At 40.1% G+C, this 20429-nt stretch overlaps 1 long non-coding RNA gene across 1 annotated transcript; it reads right to left on the bottom strand.

Annotated features, from left to right (window-relative positions):
- Window positions 1-7684: 7684 nt before the first annotated feature.
- On the bottom strand, window positions 7685-12574 carry LOC140654544 (uncharacterized). Its single transcript, XR_012043442.1, has 4 exons — window positions 12154-12574; window positions 10213-10298; window positions 9518-9617; window positions 7685-8760 (listed from the first exon to the last, which is right to left on the bottom strand). It is a non-coding gene; the product is annotated as an uncharacterized lncRNA (long non-coding RNA).
- Window positions 12575-20429: the final 7855 nt, after the last annotated feature.

The raw sequence follows: 20429 nt of genomic DNA, 5'->3' as shown, positions 1-20429 counted from the left end.
TTTGTCCCCACCAGCCATATAAGCTAAAAGCATTTTTGAAAGTGAAAACCAGGAGTCTGTAACAAGGCATGGATTTTGTGCCAAGTTCTGCAAGTGGAGAATACTTGAAGTCCCTTTTTAATGTTCAAAGCAGGGCAGAATGAGCTAGGCCTCCTCCCCCCCCCCGCCCCCCCCTTTTTCCTTTTTTTTTCCATGGCTCCTGAAGTGTATTGGCATATACTAAAACAGCTTTGACAGGACATTATAGATGATGGATTGTTGCGTAAAGGATACCTTCTAGTATTTTATTAGAAAAGTAATTGTTTGGATGTGTATCACTTCTAGTTTAGCCAGAGGCAGATATATAGTTTCATATAGCCAGTAAGATTAACTCTCTGTGGATTGATGTTTTGGGAAACTAGCAATCTTGCAAAGACTCAAAAAAGCTCAAGTAGAAGAACAGGCCCATGTCCATTTCGCTCTTTATCAGCAAATGCCCTTTTCAGGTCCTTGGGAGCCAGACTTGCATTTGAAAACGGTTCCAAAGCATTATGCTTTCATGAAGGGGGGAAAAAAAAAAAAAACAGTCTGGAAATGATCTGGCCTTCAAACCTACTTGGTGGCCTTGTGTTGTTGGACTCTATAATAACAGTTTTGTTTCTGTGCTGTCCTGGCCTTGCCAGTAAGGAGTGTAGGTCTTCAGATGCATTTACTCAACTCATTATCAACAAAGGGTAAGTACAGATACCAAGAGATTAATCAGAATGGTCTGTTTCAAGGTGAGTAATAAAAACACTTAGTGCTTTTATGTAAAGTTCAATTATACTAATAAAATAACAAAAGAAAAAACTGAACAAACCCAGCTAGTTAGCAGAGAAAGTTTGTTAAAAGTAACTGCTCAGGTTTGTTCCCAACACAGCAACTTCTCTGGCCATAGGAGTCCCTGCAGCAGAGGAAGCCACTAGTGCTCAGCTAGCCACGTCTGCTATCGCAGCGAAGTGCTCACACAACGGGTGAAGCAATCCCAGGCCTGCCAAAGTCCTCCCTTTCACTCCTTGGTTTACAGCTAGAAACCCTAGGTTAGCATAACAAGAGTAGGTAAGACATTATTTCAGATGAGCACAATCTGCCCTGACTTGACTCAAACTGAGGTTCAACGAATTTCTCTCTCCATCTAGAAATTCCCTTCTCTTGCTACCTCTAATCCCTGTTCTCCAACCCTCTTTTTCTCCTCCTGGAACACTCTACAAACTCCTTCTGACAATGTGTATTTTCACAAGCTATTTCTGGTGTCAGCACATCCCCCCCATCCCCCTGCACTGCTGCATTGCTGTGTCAGCACCAGATGAGCCTTTGCTGCTGAAGAGTTGCACAAACTATGTGTGGGATGGGATGAGGAACATCTCAAAGGCATCACTGCTGCTGTGAGAAATGCCTGTGAAGCTGGAGTGTTAAGTTCTCATTGACAGTTGATTTATAGCAAGTGGGATGATGTACTATGGAAATCAGATATTCATGAAAACACGGTCCATCAAAACAAAACCCCTTTTCTCCCCCTCTGCCTCCAAAGACCATGAAGCATTTGGACTAGATCCAGCTATAGCCCAAGTTTCTACATGAAACAAGTGTCAAATGGCAAAACCTAGAAGAAAATATGAAACTGGGAGGAGACTGGCTAGAGCGTTATTACAGGGGTTAGTATTGTTTCAACATAAATATGAAGGACTTCTGTTCCTTACTCCATAGCCTTGATAAATCAAAAGCTTCAGATAACATCTTTTTAAACATTAAACAATGATGACAACCTCTTGGATAAAGCTGCACACATCAAACTTACCAGTTAGGATGGTATCCAGTCCAGTAGTTTGCAGCTAGCAAGTACTCGTGAGTACTTTCTGGCTTGGTTTGATTTTTTTCAGTTGAAAAATAATGCATTTCTAAGTGAAGCATGTGTTTTTGTATGCATGTATGTGTGTTTGTGTATAAACTCACTGATTTCAATTAGTCCCTTGGCCTCTGGGCCCTTGGTATGTATGCCAGGACTAAGCTATGATTCACTGCTGTTGAGACCTTCAGGAGTAACTAAGGATGTGGCAGAAATCCATACAGCTGTAGTGATTGTCTTATTCAGGATATGCAGAGTCTATGCCTAGGACAATGAAGTAGATGAAAGGATGAGAAAAATTCACTGATGTTTCCAAATTCTTTCACTGAAAAATTTGTTAAAGACACACTGGCACTCACACACACACAAATTGTCCTCTATAAAAATGAAGGGCTCAGCAGCATGCACTGCACCCTTCATATGTAATCCCTTAGACACCCAAATTCCTAGCCCTTGAACATTCATAAATGATCTGAAATTTATTCCCCAGCAGTGACTTCTTACTGTGGAGGAGGAGTCAGGGACTCTACAAAATGTTCTGGGACCAGTACAGAGTGACTGCAGGCAAAACCCTCAGATGTACCTTTGAAGGGCTGGGAAAATGAAGAGAGCTTTGTAAAGCAGGGCTGCAGGAGTCCTGGGATGACAGATAAGTTAGTAGGAGGCTGCACATCGTGACCACAGAGAACCTTGTGGCAGCAGTGAGGTTAACCAGCAGTTTGTGCCGCTAAAAAGCACCCTACTACTGAAAGGAAAAGGAAATTGCCATTAGTTTTTGACAACATAGAGACTGGTGTTGTTCAGCTATGTCTCGTAAATCTTTCCATGACCCAGCTGTGCTTCACCGACCAGTGAGCCTGCTCCTGGGATGGGTATGGCAACAATGGTATGTGGCAGAAATGAGCCCACCCCGGTGGTCCTCTGAGCCAGCTGAGAGCTACATCACCCTATTAGCATGGCACTACTTCTGAGTTAGTAAATCCTGCAGAGAAACAAGTATACTAGTGTGGGCTCTGTGCCACGCTCATGCTGTCAGATGGCTTTTAGATCAGGGCTGGCTTGTGTCCTGCCACTCTGGGGCACAGGCACAGTGAACCTGAGTTGGCTCCAAGTATCATACGTAGGTAAAAGACAATTTGTTTATCTAACTGAGAAAAGGATGGGAAGCTCTCAGGCGGGTATAAATACCCTAATTCTCCTGAAGTGGCTGTCTACGAAGCTCCTACAAACCTCTTGCTGTGGGATTTTGGCACTTGGCATGTCATTGTCGTGGTTTAGCCCCAGCTGGCAGCGAAGCACCACGCAGCCGCTCGCTCACTTCCCCCCTGGTGGGATGGGGGAGAGAATCGGAAGAGCAAAAGTAAGAAAACTCGTGGGTTGAGATAAGAACAGTTTAATAATTGGAACAAAATAATAATAATAATAATGAATTATAATGAGAAGGAAAACAATGAGAGAGAGAGAGAGAGAGGAACAAAACCCAAGGGAGGGAAAAAAAGGAAAAAAAAAATTATACAACCGCTCACCACCCACCGACCGACGCCCAGCCAGTCCCCAAGCAGCGATCGCTACCCCCCGGCCAACTCCCCCAGTTTATATACTGGGCATGACATCATATGGTATGGAATAGCCCTTTGGTCAGTTTGGATCAACTATCCTGGCTGTGCCCCTTCCCATTTCTTGGGCACCTGGCAGAGCATGGGGAGCTGAAGGAAAAAAAAAAGTCCTTGACCAATGTAAATACCGCTTAGCGACAGCCAAAACATCAGCGTGTTATCAATATTATTCTCATACTAAAATCCAAAGCACAGCACTATACCAGCTACTAGGAAGAAAATTAACTCTATCCCAGCTGAAACCAGGAGAGTCATGATGAGTTGAAGTCCAGGAATTCTAAAATCCTTAACAGCAATAAGGAATTAAAAGTCCAAAGCTCTGGATTATCAGTGTAAAGAAAGTATTGTACATCCTAACTTCATAGAGTTCAGAGTTTTCATTCCCTTCTGCAATAGTGGAAATTTCTTTAAGCAGAGGAAGAGCTGTCTGCTTTAGGTAGTTTATATAATGTGTCAGAAGAGCAGAGGAGTATGCATGGAGTAGGGACATGATTAATGAGTGGGTGGAGAATAACTATTACTCTGATGTTTAGTATTACAGGCTAGCAGAAACCAGAGACTGATGTTTTCATTACATTTTCTGTCTTCAAAAGATGGTAAATTAAGGGTGGTCTTAGATAGCAAGGTGCTTTTTGAAAAAAGCAAGGGAACAGCACTGAAGTTGATGTATTAGTCATTCTTCTCTTTGTCCTCTGAAGAATGAAAATGCAGCATGCCGGATTATGGAACTCTGCTTATAGTGCCATTTGTCATGAGAAACTGTGCTTTCTTTCTCCACCATTTTTGTTAATAATTGATACCTATTCTAAGATCTAAACACTTAGCATTTGTGCGGTGACAGAAAATAAAACCTCCAATAGAGAGCCATAGATAATAAAACAACCTTTTCTTATGCTGTTTCTAGTGATATTTTGAGCAGAAATGTCACTTCTGGAGAAAATATTTACGAAAACATTTTAGAGTGAACAGTCAAGAAGCCAATTTATCCGGAAACTGTGACTACAAAGGAGCATGTGATGTTCGCATTTTGGGGAACAGCAGTATAGATGGCCCTATATGTTTGCTTTACTTTATTAGTTCAAAATATCTGCATCGCTAGGGGAGAAAACAATGATTTTTCAATAATAAATACCATAAAGGAAAGGAAGTAAAGCAACTACTATTTTAATAGTTTCAGATTATCTAAGTTTTTTTAGGATTGGTTAATCGCCAGAAGCAATTCTCTGCCCAGCAAGTATTAGATAAATCTGTGCTCTCAGTTGTCAAACTGGAGTCAGGAACCATTAGATGCAGCAATACTCCAATGCTATCTTGAAGAGCAGAGCCCCAGAGCTGGTGTTTCTGTCTCCCTGGGTATTCCTCTAATCACTGGGAGCAGTGACCAGAAATCAGTTCTTGACTGCAGGATCAAATATTTGGTGCCAAGCTCCTTTATCAAATAAGGGATCCATAAGACCGTAAGCCGTAGTATCCTTTTTGGCTAGACACAACTAATACCACTAACCCACAAACCCAGCATCTGTGAAAACCTGATAAGGGCAAGATGCTGTTGATTTGAACTGACTGGACCATTTTCCCTTCGGAACTCTATAAACAGAAGCACCTGACTTTAGAAAGCTGTGCTAGATTTTTTGTTGTTTGAAAAGCTGCTCTTTCAGCCCATTGAAATAAGGATTTCTCTTTCATTTCTTTCTAAAAAGAAATTCTGCCAAATGTCATCAGTGGTGGAAACTATGAACTCAGTGTATGCACAAAATGAGCAATACCAACACTGGCGCTGAGCATTGGCAAAGATGCTCAGCTGTGTTTTGAAAGGGCCACCTCCAGGAGCAAAAAACAATTTCAACAACACAGCTCTCAATATTTTCCAGAGTTTACTGTGAGTGCTGATGGTTTTCATACTTTCAAGACTTATTCCATCAAGCCATAGAAGGAAATACCACCTACATAAATGTCAGAATATTCTGTTTGGATCCAGCTCTTCTTGGGTATGGCTGGTTTGCATTTTTTACACCACAGCTATAATGGTTAAAGCAAGGTATTCTGACTATCATAACAGTGGAATTATTTCCAGCAAACACTTTAAGAGACCCTAGAAAAGGACAAGAAAAGTGAGTGGATTACTAGCAGTTCTAAATGCACATTAGAATAATTTATTTTAAGATTCTAATGACATATTTGGATGTAGGCAAAAAACCTAATTTGCAGTAGTACTAGACAGCAAAAAGTACTGCATATTAGTTTTAGTTAGTGGCAGGAACCTAGTAATCTTCTTCCTAAAAGGACAAGTTATTTCAGTGTATATACAAGAAGGAACTATTAATCCTGGCTCTTTACTTTAGTAAACAAGGGACAAACATCCATTTCCCAAAGTTTAAGAAGTAACGGTTCTTTGTCCTGTGCATTTTGTTGGTCTTCATACATTCACTGAGTTTTCTTCCTGCTTGCTATCTTTTCCATGGATTTATATGGCATATATTTAGCAAGGAATAGGTTTTGGATAGTCTCACTATAGTAAAATCATATGAGCACTACCCTCTTTCATAAGTAATTTATCCACCCAGCTCTTCAGCCCCTAAAAATTAACTATACAAACCTGACTTATTAAAAATAATTACATAGCTCAATCTGTTATTTCTTTTACAATGGGATGCTAGGCTTTTTCCTGTATTTATAATTTAAATAAATATTAAAATATTAAACGTGCTTTTGTAGGAAATGCACATTATGTAAAAGTATTTCTGCATTGGGCATCCTAAGATCAATCCCTTCTCTCTCATTAAAATAAATGCATATGTTGGCTAGTCTGTGCTGCCTGCTATTAAATATCCTTGGCTTTCTCTGTATAGACCTTGTGTCTTGACAGTAAGAGAGTTTGATGTGATCATTGACCACCACTGAACTTCCATACAACTGATTAAGCAGTCTCCTTCTGATATGAAGAGCTGTTACAGGGAGCTTTGCAAATCATGGGTGAGTGATGTTACTACTAGCTGTGATTTCATGATCATTACTATTTCAGGTTTAGACAATGTGCGTATACATATGTAATAACAATGAAAGTAATAAAAGCAAAGCTCAGGAGTGCAGAAGCATTCATACCAGGGTTTCTTTGGAGAATGGCCAGTTTAGCAGAGATAAATCAAAAAATTGTTTGTTGTAACTGAGCCTTCATTCACTACAAAACCTAATAAACTGTTAGGTCATATTTGGAGTTAGATGCAATTACATTGATTAGAAAGCAAAGTAAACTAAGTATTTAAAAAAAAAAAGAAGTCTTACAAAACCAAAACAGCAGCATACTTCTCCTGCCAGTTCCTTTTGTTCCCCAGAAATACTTAACCATTTCACATCTTTTTGGAGCAAACAAGATCCTTGTGCTAGCACAAGCTACTAGCATTTAGTCTGTGTCTACATACAGGCTTATAGCGTTGGAGAGAGGTAAGACTCACGGGAGCCTCAGTGTCCCTCAGTGAAATTCCTCGTGGCATGAATAGGGAAAACAGACACACAGATTTGCATACTGTGCACATGTACGTTTGGAGGAAGTGATTAAGCCAAAACTTTAAAAACTTTCAATTCAATATTAAAATTTCTCCCCCCTCCAAAAAAAACCCTCCTGAAAATATTATTTTGGTTGAACAGAATGCATCAGGAGACAAACCTGGAATGTCAATTCAGATTTCAATTATTCTGAATGTAACCTACAAAATTTCAGATGATAGAAAGATTTTTCAACAGAAAAAAGAATATGTTTTGTGATATTATGGACACCTAAAGGCACATATTTGATTTGGTGGGCCTGTTTTGTGACTTGCTCTATAGATATGTATGTACATATGTGTATTGCAGATTCCATATAAAAATAAAATACAAACCTCTCCCACTGAAGGAACAGTTGGAGGGGATGAGAGCTGGATGTAGGGTAAATATAACAATCGCCATAACACGGAGGGTGGAGTTTCCTAACTTTCAACATTTCTGTGCATGTGTTACTATTGTCTGCTGTACTCTTTGGTGAAGAGAAGATAAAGAGATTCAGATGCTAAAGAGAATATTCAGAGACCTTTCTGCCAAATGACATTCAGCATTCCTGAGTCTGCTTGAAAAAAAGTTTAGTAGACACTTTAATTTCAGTAATTAGGACAATATCCATGTTTAAGACATTAAATTCAAAATGTTTAACTGAATCATGTATTTCTTCCATGTGCTCTGGAGGTCTTCTGACATTTTTCAAATCTTGATTGCTTAAAAGTCCCAAGTATAATGCTACATTAGTATTCAGAAAGAATATTTGAATCTTCACGCGTTATTTGATCAGGCTAAGCATGCATCCCACTTTGATTAAGACTTCACTGATCTCAGAGTAAAATCATTAAACATTCATAAACGACCATTGCTTTTTCTCCTCCTCAAGAATGTACTGACACATTTATGCAATTATTTGTCTCAAGTATCTTTCTGAACTTTTAACCCCCTTTACATTCTCTTATGCCTGCTTATATTAAGTCCAAAAATCCTCATTTCAAAGCATTTTTAAAAGCTAATATACAATTCATTTGAGTTCAGTGAAAGTGAAATTATGAAAAAGCACCCTGTCATGGTAGGGCTCATTGCTAATTAACTACATGGGTGGTTTCCTTTGAGAAATAATTCCTTTCACTTCTTTAATTCCCAGGTTAAAATGTCTTTGAGTCTAGGCTCATCTTTTAGAAAGATGTTTCTGAAAGTGATAGCCAGATAATGTTGTCCTCCAAGGTAAAATCTGATATCACTTATATCTGCTGACACATCTCAGCTAAATGTCATGAGGATAGACAGGGAATTTAATCCACCAGAGATTTTATGTATTTTTTTTCTTTTAGCCTGGCTTCCTAAGCACACAAGGTTTATGCTTCTTTTAACACTCCTCTAACCTGATGCCTCCATTCTTTCTCGTTATTTGTGCGTTGTCTGATGTGAGAGGGAGAGGGATGTTTCCGGGGCTCCAAGCCGTGCACTGCAGCACGGAGGCCAAGTCCAGCCCCAGGCTGTGCCACAGCTGCCAGGCGCCATCTTCTCTTCCCAAGGGCAAGACCCAAACCGCCAGAAACCAAGCTTGTCCTTGTGGTGCTCATGGACCTGCTGAGCCCACGTATAAGCCTATCCCACTCTTTGGGGATTGTCTGGCACTATACGGAGGAGTGGTATGTAAGGAGAACTGCTCACAGTCCTGCGAGATCCATGGGCAGAGGCTTTCCCTTCCTCCTGCGCTTTGTGTCCTCGTGCTCTAGCTCCGAGCTGGAGATGTAAGAGCCCAAAAGAAACAGATGTAAGCCATTATATTCAGAGTCTGTGATATTTTAATGCTGAAATACTTAGAAAGCAATTTGAATCGGTAGGTATGCAAAGCTGGGAGAGTAACCAGCCTTTTTCCAACATTTATTCTAAGTGTAAAAATTCCATTTTAGTAATCTATATAAAATGCTCTTAAATATCCAGTCTTTTTATTAAACCATCTTTATTTAATGTGTTTACAAATTTCAGATGTGTGCTTATTACAATTAAAACTGATTATAAAACCCCATTGGCTTCAAGAGTAGGGATTAATCAAAATACTTAATTATTCATTACTGGAAAAACACCTGCACAGAATTTGAGGTTATCAGACTTGTTTGCTTTTGATGCCTTGGTTTAACTTTAATGTATACTGAAGCCTAAGAAGGATTTTGGTACAAAATAGGAAGGATAGGTCTACATTGGAAAAGGAAGACATGCAGTTTATATTTTCAGTAAGAGCTAGATTGGCTTCATTTAAAGGTGGTCTATAAATCTTCCTATATTAATGGTTTCTAAAGCTTAAGAAAGATGTTTTTGTTAGTTCTTTTTCTTAGAGATTCTTCCCTGCCCCCTCTTTTTCTGCTGCTTGCTTTAATTAGAGAACTAATGCATTACTGACATCAGAGATACCAGGAAACAAACTTTTAGTCATTAAAAACAGATGAGAATTTTAATCAAATTATTAAAAACATTTCAGGGTGGCTTGTTTTTTAAATACCTTTTTCTATCAGAAATCAAGAATAGAATAATTTCTTATGTGTCTGTGCATTCAGAGTACAGGATTTGGAGTTGTAGTAGTCATCCTTGATTCCTTGATGCTGAAAATTAAAAAGTAGGTATTACTGATACTTCTCTTTATAACTCTTTAAAGAGCAAAAAATCCTGCAAGAAACCACATAATCTTTTTTCAGTCGTCCTTTACAGTCATTAAGGCTATAAAGCAAAATTTTTAAGTGGCTAGCTTGCTTTTACATGTTTAGGACTCTTAGCTTAGCCAAGGGAATAAGAAAATTTCCTCTACTCCTCTGATTGATTATGTTGCTTACAGTCACATGTAATCTGAGTAGATGGGTAAAAGGGTCCTAATTTCTGTTTCAGAATGAAAAGTGAAGTACATCCTTTGACAAGCCACCGCTGAGACTTGTTTTCAAACATTTTGCAATGTTTTTTGCCATCCATTGCTTTGCTACCTAGATGACATGTTTTGTATCTCATATTTGATAAAGTTTTTTTTTTTGCTAAGCTGTTAAGTAGTCATTCTCTTGAACAAAGTTTCTAGAAACTATTTGTATTATTTGACTTTCGTATATGTATTTGATGGGCAACTTGTGGTAATTTTACCAATTAGTTTTTCTCCTGAATGAAGTCTTTAGTATTACAGGCAAAGGAAATTTAGAAGTCTTAAAAGATTACCATTCTTGATACAGCTGTGAAAAAATAGCTGTTGTCCAAAAAAAACCATCAGGTATTCTGACTTCCTTCACTGTCCTCAAGGTTATCTAAGGACAAACACATGAAAAAACAGAAAAGTCAGGATAACCTTGGCTTTGGAAAAAGAAGAATAAAAAATGGAACAGATTTTCAACATCTCTTTTATAGATGAAAATAAAACCTGAGTGCTGCTTTTCCAAATTTTCCTCATTTGAACCACAAGATTTTCTGACATTGTTATTTATAACTATAATGTTGTCAGCTAGATCTATATCTATGTGTGTGTATATATATATATCTCCATGCTTATTTTAGAGCAACTATCTGCAAGTATAACTTTCAAAAATGTATGTAAAGATCATTTAACCTGCTAATATTTCATACTACTCTCACATATCATTTTTTTCCTTGTTTGTTACAAAGAAGTTGTCTATAATTTATCTCTTGATGGAAACAAATTCCTTGTAATTAAAATTTTTACCTTATTAACCTTCAGGTTCTATACAGAAAGAGTAGACTAGAGAACTGCAGGGGATGATGCCTGCAAAACCCTTTCACTGTTAACATGCAGAAATCTACTTAGAGCTGTAAAGTTGAATTTCACTTGCTGGGTACCAGTGAAGCTGGTGAGGCTGCAAGAAAAGGCAAATTTCAGGTAGTTTCATCTTTAGAAATTGCTCCACGATCTTTGACAATTTTACATTATTACTTTGCTGAGATTTGTGTCTGACTTCCACATATGGTTTGCTGTTTAGCGCCTCATTGGAGGGATCTTCAGTGGCAAAACAAAGATATCTAGGTCTTGAAGGGTTCAAGTGTCAAGAGGTGTGCATCATATCTCATGTTGCTCTGTTTATCTTCAACGGTTGTTTTGTTTTCAGGCTAGCTTAAGAGCAGTAAGTCCATCTAGTGCAAAACACTGCTTTGCTGATGTGGCTGTAATGGTAGTGCTAGCTAGTGCAAAGTGTTTGTAACCAACCTTGCAGTGGGCAGCATCCCCCGCTATCATAACATAACCTGGCTACCATCCCATGATAATCTAGTTTTCTCAATCTCCCACCTTCTTATTACTGCAGTATCAGAACTGCCTTCCTAAATGTGGAAGAAAATTCTTGCTACCCAAAAAGCATCTCTATTGTCGTTGAACAGAAAACACTTTTCTGTAACATAACCTCTTGTGCACTGAAAATGATATCCTCGCTCTTGCACAAAGCTTTCCAGGAAGCTTTGGACTGGATAGAAACTGTTGTGGCAGTATTAAAGATACATTTATTCCCATCACTCCCTGCCCAATCCATTCTTTTTATTGCTTGTGTTGACACACAAGTTCAGTGATGCTGTGGCTATGCAAATTGCACCATCACTGTTTCCATGACAGTAAAAAGGATCAGTAAAATGTCTGTTTGTGGATGTCTGCTGGTTTTCATTTAGCAGCATGTACAGCCATAAAGCCCATAATGTTTTGGTGGCTTCTGTGGCAGACAGAATTACTGATAGCTTAATAATGCAAGCCAAAGTAGAGTGAAGGCACAGATTCTTTATCAAGGTGAAAAATTAGCATTTAGGTACCAAATACACAGCACAGTGCCCTCAAACTGCCTAATTTAGCAATTTCATTACCTGATTAACATGCTAAATATGTGGGACATATTACATCAAATGTAGTGGTATAAAAACTTCATTGAAATGTTTTGAATGGGTTACAGTAAGGAGGCTCTAAAACGCGAGCCTTTTATTTTGGAATCAATATTCTAAATGAACTGGTGGAAACCAAACTTTCTGTTGCTGCAGCAGTGAGTTACACAGACAGGCTATATACTCTGCGTTAGGTGATATTACAGACTATTACACTGATTATAGAAAGCTCTGTCACTGCAGCGTAATATTTGCACAGCAATGGAAAAATGTCCTCTAGTAACTCACATTTTCTTTTAGATGCTGCCACTTGGGCACTGTAAAGCATCCACAGGGGCGAGGAGGAATCTGGTGCTTTGAAAATCCTGACAGAAGACCCTCTGGTTTGTGTACAACATCTAGCAAACTACATCATTCTCTGAAGCAATTTCTTTCTCAAATAGAAACATTACTCCTTTCTTCCTGAGGAGCTGCCTGGTTTTCCGCATGGAAAAATACAGATTGGAAAAGACTCTGAGACTAAAAAAATGAACAAATGCAAAACTTGTCGATCAGCACTTCCCTGTTTCGGAGGGTGGTCCTTCCTCCCTGAAGGCAGGAGCGTTGCATTCTGCTACAGGTGCCCAAATGTCCCTGCTCTCTCTGTGCCTTGAAGAAGTTAGGTGCAGATCTAAAATGTTTAACATTCCAGATGCAATAGGTGAGTGTGGCAGTTTGAATTCGGGGATGACGACTGTAGCTTGTTCTCATCTATGCCCTCCTGAGGTGTCTGAGGCAAGGGACTGGAAGCACAGAGCAAGGCGGTCATTGCTGATGACTCCACCAGCCTCCTTCCTTTTATTTTCCCATAGTTTTATAGACACTCTATGCCCCCTACATGATAATGCAATTCTTAGTTGCAAACGTAGCAGGAAGTGCCTGACTGCAAGTCATCCTTTAACCATTCAACTCAAAAAAATGTTTCATGAAGTACTTTTTTTAAGAAAGATGACCTTTAGAAATCTGCAAGAAAACCTGAGTTTTGGGCCTGAATATATTACAGATTTTGTCATTATACATACTAAACCCCATCATTATTGTTGGAGCTCATGCTAGTGTTGCAGAAGCTGGTAGATCACTTCAGTAAATCAGGTGGAGGGAAACTGGGAGGAGAATTAAGTCCTCTGTTTATGTTCATTGGCCCGCAAGCATAACTACATACCTCCAGTGAACTTAAGGGACTAACAATAATAGCTTGCCAAATACACTTAATTCCTTGTCACTTAGCAGATAACTTAGGAGCCTTGCACTTATATTTTCCTGCTGTTCCACTTTATATTTTTAAGTGATCTATTTTTCTGTGCGAGCTTTGTGTTGTTTGTATTAGCATTTTTTAAAGCCTTGGTTACAGACCAGAGGTGATAAGCAACTCAGTCCTCTAACTGTTCACAGCTGGAATTTTTTGTTATGATAAGGATAAGAGTAGGGATGGAGCAGAAGATAGATGGGAATCTGGGGAGTTCCCTGCTTAGTCACCATCTTGCAAAGATCAGATCTGGAATAAAAATTAAATCCAAATAGTCTATTTTACTTTCTTGCACATCAATAGTCTATTATTAAAAGCCAGTATCTGCAGCTCAAAATTAATTTAATTAACCTATTCTTAATAGGATAGCTTTAAATATTCACCTACATTTTCCAGGACCACCTAAATTAAGCTGATTGAAAACTGCTCATAAATTGCAAATGTACATTGATTCTTTCTGCCCACTCTTGCTTTTGAGTGGAGTTCACGTGCAGAAAACTTCTTTCCCTTAAAGCCATATGTTGGAACAACTGCAGTCAATATATTGACAGCACATGCCATTTGCAAACAGATGAGGATAACAAACAAGTCAAATTTGTTTTCAGGAAAAACACAAACTATCCTGATTGATACGTCACCGTTACTGTGCTCCTAAGTTAGCAGGGCCCAGTTCATTTTCTCACAGGTTCAGCTGCATCCCTGTTATCAGCAGAACTGACCAGAATTTTAACACTGAGATAAGCAGAATATGTAAATGCAGTCCTGCTTCCAAATCCATCAGTGACGGTGTTTAGTCTTCTCTGGGCAGGAGTGTAAGACCCTAGAGTAAGCCCTATCCCATAGGAATGGATCTTTAATTTTCCTGAACCAGTTCAACATCTACTCTGAATACCCCCATTAGAAACACTAACTGCTTAGATTGATCACCTCTGAATTGAGGCTAATTGTCATGGTGGAGCTCGCTAAGATGCAACAGCAAAGGAGCAGACCTGATTAAACAGAAGTCTCCTCTGGTCTTAAGAAAGAGGTGGAGGGCGTTTCCTCTGGTGGAAGAAAGAGGGAGGGCGTAAGCTCATAAGGCTACCAGAGAAACAGGACTTCTTGGGAAGACGGTTGCAACACTGACCCTTTGTGTAAGAGCCAGACTTCAGCAGATGACACAGGAATGTCCTGGGGTCCCAATGCTGGAGGAGTGACCTCTGGGCTAGCTGCCACAAGAAAAGGAAATTCCAGGCTGCTGGGGAATTGCTGGCTTGAGCAACAGGGGTGCAGGAGGGAAGGCCATGAGTTTTTTCCCTAGCACAGATTTCCTTTCTTCTATTAGACCACAGTATGGCTCCAAGCAGTTTGAGTACTATTAACTCCTTCACGCTGCCAGAAAAAATACAAGGAGTAGTTCATGAGGAGCGTGAAAGGGAAAAATCCTGCATATAATAATAATGCATGACCAAGATATATAAACAATATTTTCAATAATGAGGTCATTCAAATATTTCCAGTTCTTTCTTATTTATTTATTCTAGGTAACTGTTCCTACTTTGCCATTGTTGCTGCATACAGAAGATTAGATATTTTGTATTCTTTAACTTTCCCACTTGATTTAACCATTTGGAGAGATAATGACTTAGAGAAATTAGGTGAAAAATCCCATAAACCACCAGAGTTACACATCTAGAGGCACATAGTGTTCAGAGCCATTATTTCTGCTGGAATAAAGCTGCAGAGCACATTTCTATATTTTTGTTTGGTCATACTGACTTTCCAAGTTGCTGACAGACAGTGGTATGAACAACAGCATTCCTACTGCTTTTTGTGTGAAATCAAAAGGTCTATTTTCTGTCAATTTATTTCTCAGATTTTTTTTTCCAAATTCTTACATCCAAGAAGTAATTACATCAGTTTTGTAGACTCCAAAGTTGTTTTTAATGCATTATTGTCATGAAGCAAACAATATTCAGTCTCCAAATGTGGAATGTCCAGATCTAGGGTCATTACGGTTATCAGGCAGTTTGAACTTATTTGTGCTTATGATCCAGAGGTCTTAGAGAAGCACATAGAAGCAGTTTATAATAAGAGGCAATTTTTATTTCAGTGTTTATGGCACTTGAAAATGCAGACATGGTAAATGTCAAAGTAGTTTTCAGATTTAAAAATAAAAAAGAGAAATACACATCCTTCCTGACTTCCAGCTAGCTCTAAAGACTGTATTTGCTCTACTTATAAGTTGACTCCTTCACAGTAAGGTGGTACCAAGTACTCAGAGCTTCCAATGCACAATGCCACCCACGCCCTTTCTTGACACAAGCTAAAAAATCCCTTTTGTACCATTAGCAAGGTAAGGTATGGATCCACTTGGTCCATGCTTACTTGGCCAGAGGTGGTTGGAGCTTTCTGGGGCTTTAGTGCTACCTGAGACTTGCTGTCACTTCCTGCTCGCTCGTAGTGCAGGAGAATCGCAGCTGAGCTGCTGAGGTGTACACGCAAGGAGGCTTTTCCTTTTGCTGTTGTAGTATTGTTGTTCCTCCTACAGAGTTCGAAATTTTGGCTCCTTCTATGTAATTTCTCCTGTACTGGTGAATGACAAACAGGAACGGAGTCTCAAGGTCAGGTTTTTCATCCATTTCCATTTGTTTCTCAAAGTTCTTAGGTCACAGTCTTCTGTTTGTGCCCTGCAAAGAAAGCACGATGCACACAGGCATCCTTCCAAGGAAAAAGTCAGGCAGACTTTCTAGAGGTAAATGCAAAAGGAAATGTTAGTGAGGTTCACTGAAGTATTAAAGATGTTTTGGTACAATATGCAGTATATTTGTATCAGACCTGTGTAACGTTGCTGTAAAAAAACCCACTGCATCTCCCACCATCCTCAGAAATACCTGATAATACTTTTTTCCCCTAAGTTTTAAGCTAAGTTTTCCCCTAAGCTTTAGGCTATGTTCATTTAGTTGTTTTGTATCAGGTATTCCTACTGTTAGGAGAAATAGTAAGTAGATTTCTGAACACCGTAGCACTTTTAATTATACATTTTCTCAATTCTTGGCAAAAATAAATTGATCCAAAAGGCACTCAGTAAAGTGTTCCTGATTTCCATATTCAGAATTTAACAAAATGTTTAAAAATAGTAAAAATTATACCGAGATAATAATTATATAAGCTAGTGAAAATGAAAAATAACCGGGGAGTTCAGTTAATGGACTGCTGATTTTTTGTTGCATAATTAATCAAGAGAGTCCATGTAATAGGGTTTTATATTAGTCTTTTATGATGATAGTGAAGTTCTCCATTGCTGACATAACCCTAACTGCTATTCACACAGGTAGTAGCAGGAACACTCATGCACCATACTGTATATGTATTTATGTACTCACATGTATTCCTGTTCAGAGACTGATAAAAAATTTTAAAAGCTGTCTCCTAAAGCATAAATCCTAACAGAAAAGAGGTTTTGTGAGAGATGCAGAGAATGTATTAAAAATAAAAAAGTCTAAAAGACTACTAGTTTTAAAAACAGACGTGATAGGCCCCTATGAAATAATTTCCTACTGCTATCGTGCTGATTAGCTGCACAGATTGTGTTACTGGTCTCTTGAAAAGATGGTCTATACTTCCCTTGTAAACTTCAGAGTTACTGGACAACAGAGGTATTTAATTTTGAGGTCCTTTAAAAAAATAATCCTGTTTTAGATTTATTTCTTGATGAAGATTCACGTATTTTTACTGCAGAGTAATATTTGTCGAAAGCTTAAATGCCTACCACTTTATTTCTGGAATGATTCACAGGCTTTGTCTCCAATCTTTGCTGCATTATATTGGTCTGGTTGCCAGCTCCAAGTACTTTGTTTTATTTTCTGTCTGGTGACTGCTACACTCCACCCATCTCCTTGTGCGATTGAAAAGAAGGCGACATTAAGCAAGCTTTGCTTAATAGCATCTTCCAGAAGAGCTTGGATACTTTCAATGTCTCTGCATTTGTTTTCTTGGGTAAGAAAAGAACTATCATTTCAATGACTAGCTTGAGAACTTCTAGGTAAATTTGAATAGTTGCATAAACCAACTTTATGACTACAACCAGTCTTAGTACAATACAATCCAGCGGTCAAGTACAGAACACACAACTCATTCCCATCTGTATGTAGCACATAGTTTTGTCTGGCAGGGTGGATCATGCATATATATTTAAGTATGCTTAAATATTTCCTGGCAGTATAAGGCAGGACTGTAACAACTATCAATGCTGCAAATTGCACTGAACTGAGAATTTATGTTGCTGTTTAGTTTTGTTTTGCTTTTCTGCCACGTGTTTTCTTAGAAAGGCCTCGAGCTGCCAATATATCAAGTGAGTTCTGAGTTAACAACTTTACTGCCTTATTTTATATTTCCAAAAATTATGTTGGAGAATTTAGTACCTGTGAAACTCTAATAGCTTTAGGGCTAAATTCAATACAAAGATCTATAGCAGCACAGCTAGTACACACCATGGCAGATGGATAAATAAGCTGCAACTCCATTGCTCAGAAGGAGTTGCATAAGTCAAACCTGAGTGCAAAACCTGTGAGTTTCTGGTAAACAGAGACATACCAGGCACAGTCCTGTACGGGCTGCAGGGCTCATCCAAGCACTGTCCCAGCTGCTCCCGCATGGGAAAGGATGCCTGGTCCCTTTCTCCCAGGCAAAATTCAAAGAAGCAGATTTCTGGACGTAGGGACCTCAGCTGTCACAAAAGAGTATAGCTAATGTCTCTCTCCAAATGACTGTATAACTTGACTATAGCCTAACTCCACACCACAGAGCTTCCTCACCTATCACCTCCATGTTGGCTGGCAACATCACTGCTTTTCTGGCCATATTTGTCTCAATCATGCAACAAAAATGAGTGGCAGATATGTAACAGGATAATCCCATCATATTATTTGCATGTCTGAGTTCATGCAGCCTTCATAGATCTGATGTAATGAAATGTCCATTCATACAATATAGATTTTTTTTTTTTTTTGTAGTTGACACTGGTTGAGGGAGTCCCTTAGGAGACAGTCCTGAAGGGCAAAGGGGTCCAGGAAGGCTGGGCATTCTTCAAGAAGGAAGTCTTAAAGGTGCAGGAGGAGGCTGTCCCCATGTGCCATAAGAGGAACTGGCAGGGAAGACGACCTGCCTGGCTGAACAGGGAGCTTTAGCTGGGACTCAGGATAAAAAGGAGAGTTTACCACTTTTGGAAGAAGGGGCAGGCAACACAAGAAGAGTACAGGGATCTCATCAAGTCGTGCAGAGAGAAAATTAGAAAGGCAAAAGCCCAGCTAGAACTCAATCTGGCCACTGTTGTAAGAGATAATAAAAAATGTTTTTACAAATACATTAACAACAAAAAGAGAGCCAAGGAGAATCTCCCTCCTTTATTGGATGCGGGAGGGAACATTGCCACCAAGGATGAGGAAAAGGCTGAGGTATTTAATGCCTTCTTTGCCTCAGTCTTTAACAGTCAGACCAGTTATCCCCAGGGCATTCAGCCCCCTGAGCTGGAAGACAGGGATGGAGAGCAGAATAAACCCCCCATAATCCAGGAGGAAGCAGTTAACACCTGCTACACCACCTGGACACTCACAAGTCTATGGGGCCAGATGGGACCCACCCGAGAGTACTGAGGGAGCTGGCAGAGGAGCTTGCCAAGCCACTCTCCATCATTTACCAGCAGTCCTGGTTAACAGGGGAGGTCCCAGACGACTGGAGGCTTGCCAATGTGACGCCCATCTACCAGAAGGGCTGGAAGGAGGATCCGGGAACTACGGGCCTGTCAGCCTGACCTCGGTACTGGGGAAAATTATGGAGTGGTTCATCTTGAGTGCGCTCAACAGGCATGTGCAGGCCAACCAGGGCATCAGGCCCAGCCAGCATGGGTTCATGAAAGGCAGGTGCTGCTTGACCAGCCTGATCTCCTTCTATGACCAGGTGACCTGCCTAGTGGATGAGGGAAAGGCTGTAGATGTTATCTACCTGGACTTTAGTAAAGCCTTTGACACTGTCTCCCACAGCATTCTCCTAGAGAAGCTGGCGGCTCATGGCTTAGGCGGATGTACTCTTCGCTGGGTAAAAAAAATGGCTGGATGGCCGAGCCCAGAGAGTTGTAAAACGGAGTTAAATCCAGTTGGCGGCTGGTCACAAGCAGTGTTCCCCAGGGCTCAGTTTTGGGGCCAGTCTCATTTAATATCTTTATCAATGATCTGGATGAGGGGATTGAATGTGCCCTCAGTAAGTCTGCAGATGAGACCAAATTGGGTGGGAGTGTTGATCTGCTCAAGGGTAGGAAGGCTCTACAGAGGGACCTGGACAGGCTGGATCGATGGGCTGGGGCCAATTGTATGAGGCTTAACAAGGCCAAGTGCCGAGTCCTGCACTTGGGTCACAACAACCCCATGCAACGCTACAGGCTTGGGGAAGAGTGGCTGGAAAGCTGCCTGGAAGAAAAAGACCTGGGGGTGCTGGTTGACAGCCGCCTGAACATGAGCCAGCAGTGTGCCCAGGTGGCCAAGAAAGCCAACAGCATCCTGGCTGGTATCAGGAATAGTGTGGCCAGTAGGACTAGGGAAGTGATCATGCCCCTGTACTTGGCATTGGTGAGGCCGCACCTCGAATACTGTGTTCAGTTTTGGGCCCCTCACTACAAGAGAGACATTGAGTTGCTGGAGCATGTCCAGAGAAGGGCAACGAAGGGCAACTGGTGAAGGGTCCGGAGAACAAGTCTTATGAGGAGCAGCTGAGAGAACTGGGATTGTTTGGTCTGGAGAAGCGGAAGCTGAGCGGAGACCTTATCGCTCTCTACAACTACCTAAAAGGAGGTTGTAGAGAGGTGGGTGTCAGTCTCTTCTCCCAAGTAACTAGTGATAGGACGAGAAGAAATGGCCTCAAGTTGTGTCAGGAGAGTTTTAGATTGGATATTAGGAAAAATTTATTTACTGAAAAGGTGATCAAGCATTAGAACAGGCTGCCCAGAGAGGTGGTGGAGTTACCATCCCTGGAGGAGTTCAAAAAATGTGTAGATGTGGCACTTAGGCACATGGTGTAGAGGCATGGAGGTGTTGGGTCGAAGGTTGGACTAGATGATCTTAGAGATCTTTTCCAACCTTAATCATTCTGTGATTCCATGACGTTCCTTGCTCATCGTCTATGTGAAGGTCTAGCACATAGGATACTGAAAACAAAGCCTTCATCCTGTAGATTGATCCTGCGTGTCTATTCACACATGCTTGAAGGAGTTGTATTTTTACACTTCTTGCTGAGCACGTAATGGGAT

Source organism: Ciconia boyciana, chromosome 7, assembly GCF_034638445.1.
Source record: "Ciconia boyciana chromosome 7, ASM3463844v1, whole genome shotgun sequence".
Taxonomy (NCBI): Eukaryota; Metazoa; Chordata; class Aves; order Ciconiiformes; family Ciconiidae; genus Ciconia; species Ciconia boyciana.
This window is presented reverse-complemented; position numbering and strand designations above follow the sequence as displayed.